Source organism: Panthera onca, chromosome C2 (genome assembly GCF_046562875.1).
Source record: "Panthera onca isolate mPanOnc1 chromosome C2, mPanOnc1 haplotype 2, whole genome shotgun sequence".
Taxonomy (NCBI): domain Eukaryota; kingdom Metazoa; phylum Chordata; class Mammalia; order Carnivora; family Felidae; genus Panthera; species Panthera onca.
The window spans coordinates 138,333,883-138,357,460 of NC_138347.1; the positions used below are offsets into that span (position 1 = coordinate 138,333,883).

At 40.3% G+C, this 23,578-nt stretch overlaps 1 protein-coding gene across 4 annotated transcripts in view; it reads right to left on the reverse strand.

The window, feature by feature from the left end:
* ZNF385D (zinc finger protein 385D) overlaps nucleotides 1-23,578 on the reverse strand; it is an 889,595-nt gene that overhangs the window by 244,775 nt on the left and 621,242 nt on the right. The window lies entirely within an intron of this gene.

Below are 23,578 nucleotides of genomic sequence, written 5' to 3' on the forward strand. Positions count from 1 at the left end.
AAAGCAATAAGCCAAGTGTGACAGCAAGACAGGTGAACTCTCGAGGCAATAATTCCTCAACTGAGACAATCAGGGCAGGGAGAATGGGTCAACCAGGGAAAGAAAAAGAACGATGGTGAAAACCAGAAGGCAGGCGTCTTTGGCTATCACAGATGTCTGGCTTGGGTTTCCACACAAATAAGGGATAAAGGCAAATTGAAAGGTTCTAGCCTTTCATATGACCCGCATTAGAATAATTAAAGATGAATAATACAGAAAACGGAAATAGAAACACGATGAAAATTTTTAAATTAACTTTTTTAAAAACATCAAACAGGGCCATCTGGGTGGCTCAGTGAGTTGAGTGTCCGACTTCGGTTCAGGTCACGATCTCCTGGTTCGTGAGTTGAAGCCCCGCTTCAGGCTCTATGCTGACAGCTCTGAGTCTGGAAACTGCTTCAGGTTCTGTGCCTTCATCTCTCTCTCTACCCCTCCCCCACTCATGTTCTGTCTCTCTCTCCCTCTCACTCGCTCTCAAAAATAAACATTAAAAATTTTTTTTAAACCAAGCAATTTGGTACTTGTGAATATTATAATAAGGTGCAGAAATGTGTACTCAATTTGTAGTAGTTCTCTTCAGTAACATGACACTGAATTATTATTGTGTTTGGATTTTAAGGCTGCTACAATTATTGTTGGCAAGTGCAGATTATACACTGGTATAAAATGATTTGAATATTATGCTTTGAAATTACATATGGTCTCCAGCCATGTAATTAAAAAAAAAAAAAAAAAAACTATGAGAAACTGAAAAGCATCAGCGTACAGAGTAACAACACTGGCCAATCACAATGTAATGTGAGCCACAGATGTGAGTCACTTATGTCATTTTAAATTTGCTAGTAGGGGTGCCTGGGTGGCTTAGTCGGTTGAGCGTCCGACTTCGGCTCAGGTCATGATCTCGCAGTTCGTGAGTTCGAACCCGCATCGGGCTCTGTGCTAACAGCTCGGAGCTTGGGGCCTGCTTCCGATTCTGTGTCTCCCTCTCTCTCTGCCCCTTCCCCGCTCATGCTCTCTCTCTGTCTCTCAAAAATGAATAAAGGTTAAAAAAAATAAAAAATAAATAAATTTCCTACTAGCCACATGAAAAAGTAAAACAAAACAGGTAAAATTAATTTAATAATAATTTATTTAATTCAATTTGCATAAAAAAGCATTTCAACATACAAGTAATCTAAAAAAATGACCTATTTTATATACTCTTCTTTATGTATTAAGTCTTCATAAAAAGTACATATTTTATACTTACAGTGTGCCTCAATCCAGACCAGCCAATTTAAAATTTTTTTTAATGTTTTTTTTAACGAAGTCGGCCGCTTAACCGACTGAGCCACCCAGGCGCCCCCAGACCATCCAATTTTAAAAGTCTGTGACAGCCACATGTGGCTAGTGACTATTATATTTGGCAGCATAGGCAGAGACGTTGAGAAATCAGATTTGGGGGTCAGAATCTGAATTTAAAACTGGTCTCCACCACTAACCGGCTGTGACCTAAGCAACAGGGCTAATATTTCTTAACCTAATTTCCCTTCTCTGTAAAATGGAAAAAAAAAATGATAGTACCTCCTCCCCTTAAGAGTTATTCTGTTGATTAAATGAGATAATCCATACTTACTAAACATTGGACACATTTTAGTTTTAATATAATATTTTAATAGGACCTTGGAATTACTGATAGTCTCAAGATGTGAGAACCACACATAACTGTGAGAGTCTGCCTTTAATGGTGTGGTCATTTCCATGGCAAATTAAATATACATACTAATACTCTGCTGATCCTTTCTTCACACAAAAAAAGCCTATCTTCTCACCGCGTGAGTTATCACTGGCCTCATGACCTGATCTTCCATTGTAATATGGTAGAGGTGATGCCATGTGCATTCCAGAGTCTGAGTCCCATAAGGCGTCCCACTCCCGCCCTTGCTGTCCAGTAGGCTGCCTGGTGACCGTAGGAAAGGAAGCTGGTCTAGCCTAATGGAGGATGAGAGGCCATAAAAATGAGAATCAAGGTTCATAGTCAACACCCAGCATCAACCTCCAGAAAGGTGAGTGAGGTCATCTTGGACCTTAAAGCCCCAGAGGTTCCTCAGATAAATGCTGCTATATGAGTAAGCCAGACCAAACAAGCAGAGGTACCCAAACACAACATATCATGAGGAATAACGTACTGTTGTTGTAAGGCAGTTAATTTGGGGGTTAATGTTAAGCAATGGGTTACAAAACTATTAACCCAAAACCCATCACGTTTTCTGAGTAAATCCAAAGGCATTTCTAAATTTACAGGAAATAAACACAAAGAGGAAAAACAATGGTTCATCAATGATGATCATGTACGATTTTGATTTGTTCCATTTAAGAAACAGCTGAATGGCTTAATGAAGCATTATATTCATTATAGAAAAGTTAGAAAATATAAATAAGCAAAGAAGAGAAAAAAAATTTTAGGGATGACTGGGTGGTTCAGTCGGTTAAGCGTCCAACTTCAGCCCAGGGTGTGATCTCATGGTTTCTAAGTTTGAGCCCCACACCAGGCTCTCTGCTGTCGGCACAGAGCCTCCTTCTGAGCCTCTGTCTCCTTCTCTCTCTGCCCCTCCCCTGCTCATGTTCTCTCTCTCTCTCAAAAATTAACATTAAAAACAAACAAAAAAAAGACACAAAAAATTTATATCACTATAATCTCACTACCAGAAGTCACCTCTGTTATTTTTGACAACTCTGCTATTTTGCTCCTTTTTAAAATATACACTTGAGAGGAGGGCAAACACATTAGTTTACAAAACCAGAATCATTTGAAACTACCTTTGTTCTTTTGAGAACAATTGGATATTTTAGTAAATATACTTCTAAAACATCATTTTAAATTTTGAAACGTACTTTATTTTAGGGACATATCATAACTGATTTACCCAATGCCCCATCATTGGTCATTTATGACATGTCCAAGTTTTCCTATTATAAATAAAGCTGACATAGAATAATTTTACCATCATAAATAAGTTGTTTCAAATGAAACAGAATAAAAAGGCAATCAATAAACGGGTGGGGAGAAGAAGCAATATCATCAAACACATCGTTATATCATTATCCATTAGTTATATTATAAAACTAAAAAAACCCAAGTCTTTACGACAGCTAGATATTAACTCCATTCCTTTCGAGCTTTAAGTGTTTTTACCCCTGTCTCTATTTCCATGGTGAATGGATAAGCTGTTTAAACTATTTTTTAAATAATAAACCTTTAAAAATGCACTGATTATGCTGTAACTATTGCCATCTGATAAAATTCTAATATTCAATGAATATTCCAATATTCAATTAATAACTCCATAAATAAAAGATGAAAACTAAACGCTAAGCCATATAATTTGTAAAATGACAAAGAGAAATTTCTCAGTTCCCACTCAACAGCTTTTTACTGTACCATATGTTTGAAAGATCAATTAAGAGCACACCAGGGTATCTGAAAACAGCATGTGTATACTATGAAATGATTAGAATGTGTTTGTGTTCCCAACAACATACTTCAATACATATCGTGAGATGTGTCCTTCGCCAAGAAGACTATTATCTAGTTAACTAAGCTAAGAAAAATACCTGCGACAATGAAAGGAAGTTGGATACACAAATCTTACATACTCCCGTGGCTGAGACGGTGCAATGTCCACATCCAGAGATTTTTCCGATGTCCAAATATTTAGACTCATCTAGCCTTCCCTACTTCCTTTTCTTGAAACATATATACTATCACAATTGAAGACTGAACAACTGAATCTCAGAGCAGTCATGCCAAGCTGAATGTGTTCTAATACAACCCTATAAAAGCAGAGGACAGAGAGACAATCTCGCTGTTCACCCAGCGCTGTCCAGAGGAGAACACCACCAAAGTTAAGGAACCACTAGTATTTAATCACTTGGAGACGTGTGTTCTGTTGTAAGGTAGCATAAGCCCCATGAACTTGCAACGTCTCAGTGAACTGTCACTCAAAATGATCAACTTCCCTTTACTCCCAGGCTCACCAAGCAACGTACAAATTGGGCCTGTTCAGCAGTCTAGAATGGGTGGACTTGAAAAGAAGCTATAAATATATAGTCACTGGAAATTCAGCATAGATTCAACTGTGCGTTAGTAATTAGACACTTAAGTCTAGATTTCACGTGCCTTTCGTTCATAGACATCGGTCTTTGAGAACGGGCTTGCTTCTTAGAGCAGTTCTCAGGTTATGGGGAGGCCAGTCAGGTAGCTGCCTGAGGCATCAATCTTAAAAGAACCTCTGAAGCAGGGAGTCTCAAGGTTTATCAGAATCACCTGGAAGGCTTAACACACACACACACACACACACACACACACACACACACACACTTCTGGGCAACACCACCTGGTAATTTGCATTTCTATGAACTTCCCAGGTCATGCTGACTATACTGACTCTATACAGACTTGAGGACCTTATACTGGGAGTCACTGCCCTGAATACCCTTGAGTTACACTGGGAATGTGATGGCAGTTTATACTGGCTTCTAAATACGACTCTTTATAGACCTGGTGAAATGTAAGTCCTTTTGCTCCTACCAAAGTAGATAGTGCCCTTGAGCAATGTCTCAGACCTGGCTCCTTAGGAAACAGAGCCCAAGGCAAAAACTGAGTGTTAAATGCTGTATTTAGGAGGTGTGTGGCCGGGACAGTGAGAGTGAGGAAACGGGAGGCAAGGCAGGGAACATAGGCAAGAGATGCAAGGTGATGCATGGCCACTGCTTCCCTAGAAGCTAGGAAGAGACACAGCCAACCCTGGTGGACCGCATCTGACATCTCCGACAGGCTGTTCAGAGAAACTACCGTGGAGCAGCCAATGAGAGAGAGGGGAAGGAGAGGGAGTTTGGCTGCCTTCCTTCTCCTTTTCTCCATTGCCCTAAGTGTACCCCACAGGAACTTCACCATGAGAAGCTGAAGGTCTGGGGAATGGAGGTACTGAGGATTTCCAGGGAAGCTCATAAAACCTGTCTAATGCCAGCAGAAATTGAAAGTGTTACCTCATTTTCACCAACTTATCTCCGCTGAATGGGAACAGCATTCACCCCATCCAACTCTGAAATGACAGATCTTTCTACAAATTCTGAGATCAACGAGCCTATGGTTGCCTGAAAATGCTAAACAGCATCAGCTAAAATTCTATGCCTGAATAATGCAGGTCTTGGTGCTGCTGACTGGGGAAAGGAGGATTATCTTCATTATTTTAAAAATCTAAATGTGAAAGTCTTTAATATGTCTTCCAAAAAGTTGTCTGGGTCAAAATTGCACACGCACAAAAAAAGTGCTGTTGTTATTCTAAGTGGAAAACATTTGTCAATAAGAAAGAATGAGGACTTTTAAACATATTTTCTTTTTTTGTTGTGGTTTATTTATTTGAGAGACAGAGAAATGGAGTGAGCAGGGGAGGGACAGAGAAAGAGGGAGAGAGAAAATCCCAAGCAGGCTCTGTGATGTCAGCACAGAGCCTGATGCAGGGCTTGATCCTACGACCCTGGGATCATGACCTGAGCTGAAATCAAGAATCAGACGCTCAACCAACTAAGCCACCCAGGCGCCCATAATAAATATTTTTTATTGTGTTTATTTTTGAAAGAGAGAGAGAGAGAGAATGCAAGTGAAGGAAGGGCATAGAGAGTGGGGCAGAGGATCCCCCAAAACAGGCTCCATGCTGACAGCAGTGAGTCCGATGTGGGGCTCAAACTCATGAACTGTGAGATCATGACCTGAGCTGAAGTCTGTTGCTTAACCGACTGAGCCACCAGTGCCCCTAAACATATTTTCAATAAGACTTTACAACTGTCTTAATGACTGTGATCCATTAAACCTTCTGAGTGATGGAAAGACTGCATATTGAATATACCAAAATATAAAGTACATGTAAAAAATCCTTTATGCTAGACACAAGATATGGATACAATTTTTAGACACATAAAATTTTAATGTCTTTAGTAGAAAGATCCATTAAAATTTTTTTCTCACTAAATACATCTTAATGCAAAATAAATATATCTGGATAAACATATGTATCCATATAACATAAATCCAAAGAATATTGATCTGAAAGGCACTAAATCATTAAACTACCTAGCATGCATATATAAGTCAGTGTAGTCTTACCTAGGGGTCCTTAAGGTTCCTGAGCCTGTGAACTGACTGCCACACTAAAGCCCTCATTGGACAGTAAACTGGTCAACCTAGCAGAGATCTCATGCTTACCCCTTACCATGTTTATGTTCCTTACTCTTCATTCTTCTAATGATCCCCTTCACACCTTCCAGGTCATTTCCTCATGTTCCTTGAAAACTTCAGCAAACGGGAATGGAGTATCTGCACCTTCTTCCTTGTACAATACCTACACTGATCCAACCTACCCCCTAACATTAGGTAGACTTTTCTCTGTGCTCTACTCCAGTGGTTCTCAAAGTGTGGTCTTCGGGTCAGCAACATCAGCATCAAATGAGAACCTGTTAGAAATGTAGATTCACTGGCCCCGCCCCAGACCTACTGATTCAGAAACTCTGGGTGTTAGACCCCACAAAACATTTTAAAGAGCCTCGGGTAATTCTGATGCACCTAAAGTTTGAGAACCACTTCTCTACTTCATTCCCACCCACCTGTCTTCAGTCTAAGCATTTACCTGATCAATGTCTGGAACTATTCCTCCAAAATCTTGAATGCAGGCATTCTAACTTCTGATCGCAATCCATGTTTACTCTAAGTTCCCTTTCTCAAAACCTCTGGTCCTTTGCTTCCAGGTTCCCTCTCAGTCTCTCAACCCCTCCTGCTCTTTTTTTTTTTTTTTTCCTTCCTTCTCCAGCCTGGACCACATGGTCAACCAATTAAATTGTATTCTTCTGAGTACCCTCAATTCCCTCAACTCTTTGACTTTTGACCACACTGTCTTGCCATTGCCATTCCCTAAATCAATCCAACTGACTATGTCTCTGGGTTGTTTCCATGCTGCCAAGTGCTGCTAGAGAAAATGACATAGCCATGCTCACTTGGCTTCATTACAAATTTATTATATTCAACCTCAGCTGGTTCCTCTCTGCTCCTTGGCAATTATTTTATTCTTCCCCAGTCTGCTTCCTTTCCCACCCACAGCAGCTGTTTCACAGCTTTGTAACTTTCCCCAAGTCCCCGACCTCACCTTCAACCTTCACACTCTTTTACCAAGAGAAGAGTCAAAGGCAGGAGCTGTTTACACTTTTTTTCCCCTCTACCTACAAATGGACTCAAATATTTACTCCTGTCCTTTCCTTCTTTGTTTCCTCTGAGGTGTCTTGACCTCCTTTCCTAGACCTTCACCCATGTCCCTTTTCTCCTTATTCACCAAGATCTTGACACCTATTGAACGTATTGAACCTAATGAACATCATCACTGCTATGAAACTGTGTTATGTGTATGCACTACCCACCTTAATTCTCACACGCTTAACATTTTTTTATCATGACAAAATATACATTCTATAAATATTCACCATTTTAAGTTATCTTTAAAGTTTATTTATTTTAAGAGAGAGCGAGCGAGCACAAGTGGGGGAGGGGCAGAGAGAGACGGGGAGAGAGAGAATCCCAAGCAGGCTCTACACTCTCAGTTAAGAGCCCAATGTAGGGCTCGAATTCACAAACCACAAGGTCACGACCTGAGCCTAAGTCTGATGCTTAACTGACCGGGCCACACAGGTGCCCCCTACATTATCTTTAAACATACAGTTCAGTGGCATTGAGTACATTCACAATGCTGTGCAACCGTCACCACTATCCATATCCAGGACTTTATTTATGATCCCAAACTGAAGCTCTGTACTCATTAAAGAATAACTCCCCCTTTCCCTCTTATTCGGTCCCCAATAACCACTGTTCTCCTCTCTGTCTCTATGAATTGACTATTCTAGGTATCTCATATAAGTAGAATCATATCATATTTCCTTTTACATCATTTATTTACTAAACATAAAGCTTTTTCAAGGTCCATCCATGCTGTGGCAAGTATCAGAATTTCACTGCTTCTTAAGTTTGAATAATAATCCATTTTATGTGTGTACTTCGTTTTGTTTATCCATTCATCCATCAGTGGATATTTGGATTGTTTCTGCTCACAAAACTTTCGTATGGTGTCTATTTTTGACCTCATATTTTGATGAAGATCTTGAAGTTTAGAGAGATTAGCTAAAGTCTTCATATTCACACAGCTGTTAAGCAGGTGGAATAATCAGATCTAAAACCTCCAACTTTATTCCACTATATCCCCCAGGCTGTATCTCCTATATTTTCACTTCTCTGGAGATTGTACTATATCTTTTTTCTACCTTCAGTCAAGTAGGCTTCCACCCTCACTACCCACTCCTTTCTAAAACCATACTCAAATCCATTCAATGCTGAAAATTGTTTGACTTCCCATGTTCAATTTACTTCCCAAGGTCTCCCAAATTTGGCCATCAAAGGTCACACCAATGCTGTCTCAAGTGTCTCTTCTCTCTCCTCTCCTACTCAGCGCTGGTGATTTTGTGCCTTTCCAATCCATCACTAATGTACTTTTTTAAGCCTCATCTGCCAATGACTCCCTCAGTGCACTCTACACAGGACATCCCTCCCTCCTGAAGAGCTCAGGTCTCCATTCTTCTCCCCATATTCTCCTATAATGTCCTTTTCTTCTCACTCCACCTAACAAAGTCTGGTCCGGGCACAGGTCATAAGTTACCTTTGTGGAGTCTCACAGGCCATCCCAACTCCCACCTGTTTCAGGCAGAGTAACCATGTCCTTCTCTGAGCTGCCATTATTGATGCTACTGCCCACCATATTATTAACATTATCTGCATATGTGTCATTCTCCAAGATACTGTGAATATCGTGAAGACAATTACTACTTTTAAATAGAGTAGAAAATTTATATATTTGGGTATTACTTGTGACCTCCTCATAGCCTCAGCCATTTTTTATCCAGCTGTAGTTCTGGCAACTAGCTTCACACAGTTGTAACCATTCAACTACTGACTTCAGCGATAATGGGTATCTGTTGCTTTCTTGCCCAGAGCTTATCTGATACCTCAGTGAAGGATGCCTATGGGAGGCTGAGTTCATACATATGCACAGATTTAAATTTGTGGGGGAGTTATCCCACATGGCCACCCATACCCAAAGGGAAACAAGAACTGGTGGACTGCCTCCTTCTGCAGAAGGAAGTGGAAATTTCTGAGGCTACTGTATACAGCAACTCAGAGGGCTGCAGCATGATTGAGCCTAGTTGTCCAGGGCACTGATCAGCTTGATCATTCTTCCCAATCCTCCATTCTGGTTCCCTGCGACCCTTCTCAAAATAAACTACTTGCAATGCAGACCCTTGTCTCAGGCTCTGCTTTCTGGGGGAATCTCAAACTTACAATCAGAATATTAAATCTTGGGGGGCACCCGGGCAGTTGATTCACTTCAGCAATAGACTCTTGATTTCAGCTCAGGTCATGATCTTACAGATCATGAGTTCAAGTGTTAAAAGCTGTGTAACCTTGGGCAAATCACTTGACCTCCCTGTGATTCAGTTTTCCTCATCCATAAAGAGAATATATTATGAGGAATTATACTCATAGGCTGAAAACGTGTATTTCCTTTCTAATGTATATCAGGTGTTATGAGAAATATTAGAAGTAATTGTCTCCATGTTGATATTTCAAAAAATTTTGAAACATTCCCCACAGATTTATGCAAACCAACCAAAGCCAACAAGCAGGTTATAAATTTAAGAAGGAAAAATGAGGTATCAACTAGTCAGACAGGAGTAGGAACTACAGTTAAAATTGCTGATGCTGTAAAACTTTAGAAAACCATTGAGGAGAGTCTTCTAAGGAGCACCTTCTAACATAACAAGGGCTCCTGGGGAAAAAACTGCAGCCTGGATATGTACTCCTAACACAGCGTAAGCAGCTCGGATGAGGAGAGCGCGGCCTAAATCTGCTCTCTCTAAGCCCTTCAGAATACTGACTGCTCTTACAGCCAGATGTGGGCATTGCAGAAGAATTCTTAGATCTTGGAACATCCCACACTTGACAGAGGAAGACAATTTGGGGAAAAAAAGAAAGAGAGAGAGAGAAATGAAAACCACAGTGAACTAATTCTCCGGAAGGGCAACTTGAATGCTCATTTGTGTACATATAGACAAAAGATGGTATCTTGGGTCTTTGAACATATGACAGTGAATAAGGATAACTTGGGCTTTTCGTGATGAATTTCGATTAAGCAACCTTTATGTTCCATCTGAGATCTACCTCTTATTAACTGTGTAGGGCCAAGCCAAGTGTCAATTTCACTAAATCTAATTAAACAAAAAAGAGAATTTTAAAGGAAAGAGAAGGGGGGGCACCTGGTGGCTCAGTTGGTTAAGCAACCGATTCTTGATTTCACCTCAGGTCATGATCTCACAGTTTGTGGGTTCAAGCCCTGCATTGGGCTCTGTGCTGGCAGCACGGAGCCTGCTTGAGATTCTCTGCCTCTCCCTCCCTCTGCCCCTTCCCCTGCTCTCTCTCTCTCAAAACAAAAAATAATTTTTTTGAATAAAATAAAGGAAAGGGAAGGGGAAGTAAGGGAAAGAAAAGAGGGAGAAAGGCAAGAAGGGAAGAAAGAGAGGAAGAAGGGTAGAAGGATAAGCTTGGTTTTTGAGGTGAGGCCATCCTGGGCTTGGATCCTAGCTCTACCACAGAATTGCTTTTGTATTTAATAAATCATTTAACTTTTCTGTAAAATGAGAGCATTCTCTTGAAGATCAGATATGGATATGTGAAGTGCCCAAAACATAGGATTTATGCATAAATGGACATCATATGTGTCACTGTCCTCATCGCCGTCATTATAAATATTAGTGTCATATCACCTCCAGAACGCAAACGTGAAATGCAAGAAGCAGAAACTCAGGCATCCAAAAGGACAGAAGAAGAGCAGTGTAATGGAGTTATTTTTCTCTTCTAAAGTAGCTTTCAGAAATTACTTTTCTTTTCCCTTTTAAATTAATCTTCAAATGCCTCTGGAGACAGGAGATTTTCAAGAGCTGAGCGAAAGTGAAGCCGTTCCGTAGTGGAGCATAATACCTAAGGGATACAGTCTGGTTTGCAAAATGTGTGTCATCAGCAAGATGCCACCCGGTGCAGCACTTTTTAGTTCAAAGGTTGCAGCCACATGTGATTTTAAGCAAGGATCGCTGCAGGACACAGTATGTATTATAGCTTAAGTAGGACTGACCAGCAGCCCATCCAACTAACAACAGGCTTCTTCCTCAGATAATGCCAGATGCTTCAAGGGAAAGTACAAAATGCATCAGATATCCCTCACCACGCTCTCTAACACCACAGACAGAATTGATTCTTGACCTCAGCCAGTCATCAAGCTATGCCCAGAAGCATGAGATCTAACAGCTGTCCTAATAATTTTATCCTTGTAGTCAAACTGCAGATGTATCAGAGGTATGTTATGCACATACAAAGTCCATGAAGGTATTTCATTTGATTCCTTTAAAATGCTCTCCCTTTAATTCTAATTGCTGCTACCTCTTGTTAGAGCCAAAAAATGTAGTGTATATAAGAACAGCATTTTATTCTCCTGAAGTACTCTGTAATTATAGAGATAATTGCCATTATGTATCTTCTCTACACCAGACCCTGTGCTAAGCAGCTTAGATATATGATTTCACATCATCATAGTGCTATTGGTTTTATAGCCCCATTTTACACATAAAGGAAGTGAGGCTCGCAGTGGGTAAATCGTTTTGTCCAATTTCCTACAGTTAGTGTCAGAGTTGGATGAGGACCCAGCTATGTCTAGCTCCAAAGCCATCCAGAGTGTGCTTCCTTTGAAGTTCCTTCACAGGGTAGAAAGAGGCAGTGAGCTGGTGAGTTAGGATGCTCATAATGCAAGGGGGGCAGGTGGGAAGGTTGGACATAGAGTTTGGACTCAGATCATTCAAATCAGAGCACTGATACTTTGCAGGTATTTGACCTTGGGGGATTTACTTAATCTCTCCCCCTTGGTTACTTTATCTACAGAGTGGAGACAGTAAACTCTCCTGCCTAAGCATGGCTGAGATAATCCCAGGCCCTTTATATACCTGGCACAGAGAAAACACACAACGAATATTCGTTGTTACTATGATATTCACTGTGTTGTGACAGCACATAATCATTATATACAGTCAAATCGAAGCTGGCCCATGTGAGTGAAAGCAGGACAGTAAATTCAGCCACAATCCAGAGCATTTAAATATTTCTCTCTTAAACCACTTAATCAATCAATAACAGGCTTTCTGATCTAATCAGAACAACCATGTCCATATATGGTACGTACATCCATCAGACCGCAGCTCTTGAAACAATTGATCATTGTCTATCAAGCCCATATGATGCATTTCCAGAGAACTGTCCAGCAAAATAATGAGAACTTAGCTCCTACCAAACAATGTTTCATTGTGGGGAAAAATCTACTCTAAGTCAACCTCTTCATAAATCAGCAGTGCACGCAATTACCAAGTCCTGAAGCGAGCAAGGGCCTTACCACTGAACCCATCTCCAGTTAGCCAGGAAGGAACTGAAGTTACTATCTTATAAATCATTTTGTGTCTTGTTAATATTTGTTTTAATGGTGTTCACAAAAAGGAAAACTATAAGAAAAACATGAAAAAGCGACAGCTTATCATTCTCATCAATGCGTTTGCTTAGTTTTTCTAAGTTCAACAGGTACGTGCTCTTGAAGAACAGACTTCCCCGGGTGGAAACCGATTTGGCGGCTGTGTGGCCTGGGGAGAGGCTCTTCTGCTGCCTCTGCTCCTGCCCTGGCAAATGAGGGTAGTCAGAGCTGAACCTACTTCACAGGATTACTCTTCATCCCACAAAGATTCGAGTGCTTGCTTTGGGTGAGATAGTAGTCCACACATTATAATCACAACAATGAATAAAGCAGACTAATTTTTTCTGCCCTTAAAAGGTTTATACTCATAGTCATGTGGGCCACAAGTAGCATTCCTTGTGAGGGAACAGTCAGGAATAAATGAAATAATTTACCCTACACAAGTAAAAAGAGACCTGACACCTAGTAAAGGGGTAAATTTTAGCTCTGATGATTATTCAAGGCTCAAAAACATGGACTGATATTTACAGATATGTATTTATACTGTATGATTAATTTTTAAAAATTAGTTTTGAGTTTTCTTTTCCCGAGGAGGAAGAGCCAGGATTAACTGTCATCAGGGATTAAGGAAAAGCAGCTGGACAGAAGACCTGAGTGCACTATGGACGTGACCTTGTAAGATTCAGTAACTCACTTAGGCCTTTCTGAGCCTCATTAATTGGTATAATATTGGAGGGGAAAGATAAATAAGAATATCTGCTCTGCCTTCTGTAGAGAATTGGTGAAGCCTTAGAAAGTTCTTTAAATTACATAATGCAAGAAAACTCACACTGGAGTACTCAAGTGATATGCACCTGTTAATTTCATAATAGAAAGGCACAGGGGAGAGTCCAAAACAGTTCCAGTTCAATAATTATTATGTTGAAAGGATTTTCTTCAGATTAATATCTCCCTTTCTCTCTCTGTAGATAGATGGATGGATAGATAGATAGATAGATAGATTGATCTTCAGTAAGTGTTCTGGATATTTTCTTTGTCCCCCTGTGTACACTCTAGCTTTCTCCTGTCCTAAGGCAATGGGCTCCTTAGCCTTCCAGCTTCTGGTGGTTTTGGTCATTGGAGACAATAAGCTATCTGAAGGCAGAACGAGTATAAGTTTGAGGATTTTATTCCTTGATGGGTCTCCATTGGTTGGTGTCCCTCTACCAAACTCCTTTGAGGCACCGCTCTCCATACTATTCAAAGATGACTACCCTTCTCCTTGTCCAAGGTACTGCACAATCTTCGTTGTTTCCTTAAATCCTACTCAACCTTTGTACATAGTTGCTTTATTAATCCTTCAGAATTACACAGTTTTAGTGTGATATCTGTTCCTTGCTGGGGCTCTGTCATTGATAGGTATGTGTAAAATAAACTACTTACATGAGAAAGAAGTTACTGCAAGCTTATAAAAGTAGCTTATCATGTATATTCTTTCTTTTTTTTACATTTAATTTATTTTTGAGAGGGAGAGACAGAGACAGAGCATAAGTAGGAGAGAGGAAGACAGAGAGGGAGACACAGAATCTGAAGCAGGCTCCAGGCTCTGAGCTGTCAGCACAGAACCCGACGCGGGGCTCAAACTCACGAACCGTGAGATCATGACCAGAGCCGAAGTCGGACGCTTAACCGACTAAGTCACCCAGGCGCCCCTCATGTATATTCTCTTAAAAAACAAACGAACAAACTAAGAACCCCAAGCCTAGGACATACATCCCCTGTGTAAAGACCACTGTAGATGGTTGTTTTTCATGTTGATCCACGAAGCTGACCATTAGACTGGTGAGTGAGGCAAATTTGTTATTTGTGGCTCCTTCTTTGGGCTTATACCGAGCCCAGCCACTTACATAGCAATTAGTCACTATTCCTTCATGGCCAGCTCCCATCACTTCCTTCTGTAACCCATACACTCTAGTGCTGGGAAGGCACACCTTTTAGGTCAGTGAGCATGCCAAACTCCCTTCACACTCTCGGCCTTTTACACTATGCCATCTGTCAGTAGTGCGCATATCTGCTCTCTTGGTGGCTATACCTGCTAAGGACCTGCTAAAGTCCTTTATCAATTAAAAAACACTGAAAACACATTCTGTATCAAAATAAAAGCGGTACCCAGGTGACTCTGGATTTGGGCTGATGTCATGATTTTGTGGCTGTGAGATTGAGCCCCACATGAGCTCCATGCTGACAGCACAGAGCCTGCCTGGGATTCTCTCTCTCCCTTTCTCTATGCACCTCCCATGTTCACACTCTCTCTCTTTCAAAATAAAAAAATAAACTTAAAAAAATAACTACAAAATAAAAACAGTTCCCAACCATAAAACTCAAAATGCACGCATCTGGAAATTAGAACAGTTTCCCAGGGCTCGTGATCCCCCATAAGTTTTCTGAGCCCAAACCTTTCTTATTCTTGAGGTACCACTGCATGTTAGTTTTAACTTTGTGGTTGCTTTGCCTATTTAGTCACCCATCAATGCTCCTCTCTGTACCTCAAGATTCTACCCTGGTATAATTTCTTGTTAAAAGCTACCACTAAATCCTAGACTCTGGATTAAGAGCCCTACTTCATGTGTATCTGGAACACAGCGTAAGTACCTCCATCAGAGTCCCAAGCACACCTTACTGTCACTGCTGGGTCCCCTGCCTTCCCCTTAAGTGCCACTCTTAAATTCTCTATCATCTTTCCTTACTTTATTTATTTTATGATCTTTATCAATACCTGATGATATTTATTTGCTCCTTTATTCATTATCCTTTTCTTTCACTGAAGTGTAAGTTCCACGAAATGATGTTTTGTTCATCACAGTATCCCCAGTATCTGGAACAGTACCTTGACACATAATGGGCCCTCAATAACTATTTATTACATGAATGAATGAACAAATAATCTCATGTTTCTCACCTAATATTGAGCAGGCACTTAATTAATTCCTGTTTGAATGCTGAGTGGCTTCCCTCTCGTAGTGCACTCCAGTAGCAGGTTATTTCATGTATTCCTAGAAGAGGTCTCCTATGGCATGGAGGTAACGAATCTGAGCCATCTAGAAGGAGCAGATTGAACTCAATGCCAGACATTTATTATCATTTGAGAATGTAGGCTTCGTGCTGCCAGATTTTCCCATGTTGCAAGAAAAGTCAAAATTCTTGATTTTTCTATGTTGAAGTTTCTTCATTGTTAAAAGTGGTAATTAATTTAAAAGATTATAATTATGTGACTCAAATAAAATGTGTTCAAGTGTAGTACATCCGGTAGCCTATCAGTCTGAGAACTCTACCCCACATCTTTGCCCTGTAAAATGTATCCATAAAAAAAAGCTGTTAAATATCAGCATTCTGGACTAGTGCATTGCTTTAAAAATATCAAAAGTAATTTCTTAATATAGATTAAGAAGGAAGAGCAAAAGCTTATATATTTATTTTTAAAAATGTTCTCTTGTAGAAGTCACAAAGACTATGAGATAAAACTACTAATTAGCACTTAATTTGAAAATTAAACTGAATTCTACTGTGCTAAAACTCAATGATCTCAAGGATCCTATGACCTTCAATTTGTTTGTAATGTGATTCTTCTTTCTAAGTGGACATGGGAGGGTACAGAATACAAGAGTAAGAAGAATTCCTCAAAAGTCATCTTGCCAATCAATTTCTTCCATTATAGCTGAGGAAATGAAGGGTACTAGAATAAGAGACTTGCCTGCCATCATGTGACGGTGGAGATAGAAAAAGAACCCACTCTGTTCCACAGCATCTATCTACCGCCCCGAAACCCACCTGCTCCATCATGCCTCCCCTGTGGTTTAGACCCTTTGCATTAGAGGTGGACTTTGCTGTTCTGCTCATGTCTGGATTAGACTCTCTGGACTATTCTCTGCTTCCTGACCCAGCAGTACTCAATGGTCCAATTCCTGCCACTCCCACACCAAGCCCTGCCTGCCAAAGCCTCAGCCTGGGACATGTGCCCAGATGAGCTCAGTCACCAGGGAGAAAACATAACTTGACCAGTGATGGCAGAGGTGGGGGTGGGAAGTGGAAATTTACCATCCCTGTCCACTGCGGAACATCTGATGCACCACTTCGCCTCCTCCAAGGGTCTAACTCACTTCCACATGATGATGCTCCTTAAAATAGTTACTCATTTATGACAGGACTAGCAATGACTCAAAATCACTCTACTTCCCTTATAGAACAAAACCAGAAGAGACTTCAACAAGGCCATACAACCTTACATGACTAGACATGGACTTACCCAAAGCTCTCACCTTTATAATTTGTCCTTGTCATGCTATCAGCTTCTTTTTTTCTAGCAGTCTGAGATATCACTCATATACCATACAATTCATCCTTTTAAAAACAATGAGCTTCTGATAGCTTACCTGAAACATTTTACAGTGGGATCAATGAAAGGTCACATATCTCAAAAAAAGGTGTTTCAGTTTCAGTTTCAGTAGAAACTACAGAAAGCCCGGGGATTAATTTTGCATGAGACATAGCATATTTATGATGTGAAGACACAAAAGCGAAGATTTTATGATTTTTTTGGTAAGCTATAGTTGGCCCCTCGACTAAAGGCAGAAATTGAGGCTCCAGGGACATATTTTCAAATTCATGTCTATATTAGCTTTATAATCTTGTTGTTATATGTAATCATGAACCAGTAGGGTTTATTCTAGTTTCTAATCATTTTATTATTTTTTTAACGTTTATTATTTTTTAGTATTTACTTACTGATTTTGAGAGAGAGAGAGAGAGAGAGAGAGAGAGAGAGAGAGAGAGGCAGAAAGAATCCCAAGAAGGCTCTACACTGTCAGCACAGAGCCTGACATGGGGCTCGATCTCATGAACCATGAGATCATGACCTGAACCAAAATCAGGACTTGGATGCTCAACTGACTGAGCCATCCAGGTGCCCCTCTATTCTTTTTAGATATCAAAGAGTCAATTATAATTAAGACCAATACTCCAAAACCTATGGCTTTGCATGCAACCATGCACCAAGAAGGCAGCTGTTAAGGTAACAGAGGGCCACACCCTCCAATACTCCACTTCTGAGTGGGAGTATTTAAATAGGTAGATAGATTCATTTGTATTATGATAGATAGATGGGTAAATGATAGATAGATAACACATATTCTAGTCCCAGAGACAAAATCAGGTTTAGAAAGCTGACAGTTTATTTTTCTTCCTCCTCCTCCAAGTGGCCACCTCTGCCTGAATCTCTATTCATGTAGACATACCCAAAGAAACAATTTGAGAAGCATAATGAAGTTTAAGTTCAGAGGCTTTCAGTTGCTTACCTTTAATAAAACCCAGATGTGATTCAAACTTGAGTAGGCCTTACTTGCTAAGAGTATTTGTATTTATTACGTAAGGAAAAATCAAGCGAGCTGATGATCTGAATCACACTGCCGGGGGAGAGAGATATTTAGTTAAATAGTTATTATTCTTTTTTAATAACTCCTATTTAGATTGGCTTCATTATGTGACTTACAAATCACATCATCTTTATTAAAGGCACTTAAAATATTCAACATGAAATGAAATTCCGAATGCCTGATTTACTACAAATTGTGCACAGGTGTGGGACTGTTTACAGTCCTTTGGTACAGTAGGAAGTCAAGCTTTCATTTATGTTTCATGGTGCAGTAAATACCATTTAACTCTGAAATGTTAGGATCATTGTAAGGAATCTTTAAATACGAAGCAATTGTCAATGCAAATCAACTTTAAGACTCAGCGACCATCAGGGTATCTCCTTAAAGACATGGCAAGTGCTTCTTTGTTAGAGCCTTGAAAAGGAGAAAACTCTCTCTATATAGAAAATATTTAAAACCCTACACACTCTGGGGAGAAAAAAGACTGCAGATTAGGGAAGTGTATGCTAATATGGGCAAAACCTGAGATAGGTTCCCCTGGGATGGCAGTGTTTGGAACGGGCATGCACCATCTCAGCACAGCTATAAATTGCTTCTGAAGATGAGATCAGTTGAGGATCTATGGTCTCTTTAATTGTGTTTTAGTTGATGTTTCCAGATCAGTAATATCTAGTCTCTAATCAGCTCCAGAGACTGGAAAAAAATACAAATTGTATGCGCGCGTGCTTCATGACCTGAACCCATTCATTTGGCAGTGATGTGGAGGAACTCTATGCTGGGAACAGACAGCGGGGTTTTAGTGCTGGCTCTGGTGCTTCCACTCATGTGGGACCTTGGAAGATAAAAACTGCCCTGTGACTCAGTTTCCTCACCTATCAAAGGGGCAGCCAGAAAACATATCTGGACTCCCTCTTGGCCCCCCAACTCTATGATAAGTTGAGTTCTAATATTTGGAAAAAACTCCCGAATATCAGCTTAAAACTGCTGGTAATTATAAGCAAAAAATAACAAAAACAAAGTCACTTTGGATTAGTTTTGTTTACGATTACTCTCATGGGTGGCATCAGTAACTACAGAACACACACTATGTTCTAGGTACTGAGCTGAGATCTGTGAAGCTCATGTAATGCTCACAACAACCTGTGAGGAAGCTCTTATTTCCTCCAGGTTGCGGTGAAAGAACTTACCCAAAATGGCACAGCTCACCTTCTGACTTCGTGCCAGTGCTCTGGACCCCTGTCACCTCCTCACATAACTTGGGAATCCTGACTGTTCTAACCAATCTCATAGCTTCCTCCCATCTACGGACATTTAAGATACCTTCATATTTTTACCAATTTGTTTTAAGAAATTGCCCACCCCAAGTCCCAGAGTATGAAAATAAAACTGATATTGTTGTTTTACATTACTTAGAATTTAAAAGAGACTTTTACTCCTACCTTTTCATTTCATTTTTTATGTTTCTTCATTGATTTTTTTGCATTAAATGTTAAAGATAATTTTTTTTAACGTTTTTATTTATTTTTGAGACAGAGAGAGACAGAGCATGAATGGGGGAGGGGCAGAGAGAGAGGGAGACACAGAATCGGAAGCAGGCTCCAGGCTCTGAGCCATCAGCCCAGAGCCCGATGCGGGGCTCGAACTCACGGACCGTGAGATCGTGACCTGAGCTGAAGTCGGATGCTTAACCGACTGAGCCACCCAGGCGCCCCTGTTAAAGATAATTTTAATAGAGTATGGTTTGAGTTCCTTCCATCCTAATATCATATTTCATTAACAGCTATTATAAAATAATATATTTAATTGTCTAAGAATGTCAACTCTTTTGTGTCAATAGCTTTCACTGGTTCTCTTTTTACACTCAACCTGTTTAACTGAGCCAATGATGAAAACATCTGGAGTGTGTTAACACACGTAAACACACACACACACACACACACACACACACACACACACACACGGCAATACATGGACCATAATGTCCTTGATCATAAAGCAAGTTTTCCTTGAAGGCAAGGTTTGTTTCCAAAGCTTTCGTGGTAGAAGAATCTGCAGAGACAAGAGACCACACAGATCGAGCAGCATTAAAGTTATGATTAACTCTTGTAGGCCTATTGTGCCTTCCTTTCATAGTTCTTCAACTAAAATGGGCACATCGCAAATACAGTGCCTGTCAGTTACACATTACACATTTCACATTAGTGGTAATGAACACCAAGTGTTTATTTCCGGTTCCTATCTCCTTCAGCATCTCACATAGCTTTAGTAATGACGGTGCACATCCATTGGTTTTGTTTGGTGGAATAAGCTGATACACCAAGGGGCAGGCGCCTTGCTGTTTTCTGTACCACATCCTCCCTCTAAAGTTCAATGCCTTTCTGACTTTAGAACCCAGAGTTGTCTGCACCACTTGTCACTGACACCTCGGTTTCCAGAAAGGCCCCTGAGGTTCTAGAGATCCCCTCCGGCCCTCAGCTCACTTACCATCCTCTTGTCAGGAGTGGGAGCTCTCTCAGACAAACTTACGCCTCCCTAGGCTTGTGTGAAAAACAACTTCGCCTCTCTTTAGCCTTTTCTTCTATTTCCAAAATATCAGTTTCTAATGCTTTTCGATAGAAGTGACTCTCGCATGATGTTGGAACTAAAAACCTGAAGGTTTTATTGATTCTAAGAGACTGCTTTCACATTGTAGACTTCACAAAAGGAAACTCATGGATGGGAAGGACGACTGTACAGATTTTTTTTTCCAATATGTGTTTTAAAAGTGAACATTTTCCACAGTTTCTTACACAGTTAAGTATACATGTGATCCAGCTCGGTCACTCCTAGGTAGTTTCCTCTTTTTCTGAATGTGTACAGTGGAATTATTTGTGATCATCAAAAACCAGAAATAAAGAAGTTGCCCTTCAACAAGGGACTGGTTTGACAAACTGTATCACATCCATACATCAAATATTCCACGTAATAAATAAATAAATAAATAAGTCAGAACAAAGTATTGATACCTAAAGCAATATAGTTGAGGCTCAAATGCTTTGAGTGAAAGGAACCTCTTCAAAGACTACATACATACTTTATGGTTTCATTTACATGGTATTCTGGCAAAGCCAAAACTATGGGGACCGAAATCCCTGAAGTCTTTTAGAGGCTGGAAGTAGGCATTTACTACTAGGAGGCATGGGGGAATTTGGAGAGAAAAAGGAATGGTTCTGTATTTTGACTGGGGTGGTAGTTACATGACTATATGCAGACTACAGCAAGCAGGTGCGGACAAGAGAGAGCCCCACGCAGGGCTTCAACTCACAAACTGTGAGATCATGACCTGAGCCAAAGTCAGGTGCTTAACCAGCTGAGCTACCCAGGTGCCCCTGGCCTCTTTTTATCTCCTGAATCTGTATCTTAATCCACAGTGAGCTGATGACTGGATGGTTCAACTCCACAAGGCGCACTGGCAGGCAGGGCCTAATCTCCACTGCGTTTTTTAAATTAGTGTTTCACAGTCTTCACATGTTCCCAGTTTTGATCTTCAGTCATTTCTACCTTCACTCAGGCATGTTTGTGACAGGATTTATTAAATTACAGCTAGATACAGTAACGTAGGGATCTGTGCTAATTCTGCCGATTCCCAATATTGGAATCGACATTTCAGCTCTTTGAACCATGGGTGCTTGAATATCTTCTCTATATTTCCTCCAAGGAGTTACTCAGCCTCTCCTTGAATACAGGTTCCTCATCACTGCATGAGCTGGCTGATTAATTCTCCCACAGACCTGATGTTAAGAATTCTTTGTAAAACTCAGCCATACCTCATGAACTAAAATACCCAAATTATTTACTAATCTGAAACCTCTCTGAAATTCTCTTATTCCTTCCTCTATAACAGCCATGTGATCTTTGTCCTTGGACAACTTAAACTCAAGTCTTTACTCACCCCACCCCCCCCAAGGGTTTTCTATAAATAAAATATATAATCCTCTTCCCCTATAATGATTTCAGAATTTCTTATATTCTATTAAAAAGCTGGCAAACATGGAAGAAATGGTTAGGATTTGGGGGGAAAGCTCACCTCTAACACATTTCAAAAAACATTTTAAACAAGAGTAATTATAGGACAATTCTGTAATAAGTAATCTAGCTCTGAGAGCTCCAGAGCCCATACATCATTGACATGCAATCTGGAGCTATCATATGGAGAAGATGAACAGAAATATTTCTAAAAAAAACCCACTCATTCATTCTCCCTTTTCAAAATTTAAAACACACCCAATTTGGATGTTTACATTTAGCTTTATTGATACACACATTTCCAAGGGCATTAAATAGAAATTAAACAGCAACATCCAAGGCCAATCCCCATCTCCTCTAAGAGCCGACAGAGAAAATTCCGAGTCTCAGGGCTGGAAAGACCCATTTCTACCTTCCCCATATCACTGTTCATGATAATGAACACACAGAATTATAGACCGAATAACTACTGTCTTAAAAACACACAGTTGGGGCGCCTGGGTGGCTCAGTCGGTTAAATGTCCGACTTCAGCTCAGGTCACGATCTCGCGGTCCGTGAGTTCGAGCCCCGCGTCGGGCTCTGGGCTGATGGCTCAGAGCCCGGAGCCTGCTTCGGATTCTGTGTCTCCCTCTCTCTCTGCCCCTCCCCCATTCATGCTCTGTCTCTCTCTGTCTCAAAAATAAATAAACGTTAAAAAAAATTAAAAAAAAAAAAACACACACACACAGTCACATGAATATCATTTCGCTAACGAAAACCCTTCCACAATTCCCTGTAACCTATTGTGGTAATAGCCAAACCTTTTCTGAGGTCTTTTTTACAGGCCCCACTACCATTCCTGGACTCTTGTGCCACCACGGCCCTTACTCTCTATGGCAATGGACAAGTAATGACTCCCCAAACTTGCTGTGTTCTTTCACATCTTTGTGCCTCTGTTCACTATGGTTACTTTGCCCTAAAATACTCTTTTCTCTTGAAAACCACTGTGGATGCCCACAATCCTCCCCTCTCTTGCTTGGACATGTCTACTTCTAAGGCATCATTACAGGAATGTGATGCCCATGTTATAGAGCAGGATCTCAGCCCCTCAAGGCCAAGCGTCATTTAGTCCTCATTCTGCACTGAGCGCCTCACCTGGCTGCTGTAGCACAGCCCCCTGGCTAGTCGAGCTCATGGTCTCTTTTTATTTATGTGGAATATCACTCTCATTCCCATATTTTAATTTATAATGTTCCTGCAACCTATTATATCTTCATATTTGCCTAGCTTAAGCCATCATGAGATACATTTAAATAATAAAATTGTTATAATAATAATTATTTTAAATATTTATTTTAAATATAAATAAGTACAGATGTAAGAAAAAGATTTCTCAATAATGTGTACATCCTTGTGAAATTCTATTAAATATATTATTTTAAGAAATTTTACTCTATACACATTGGTATCCAATGTGAAAATTTCATGCACAAAGAAATAAGAACAGTTCA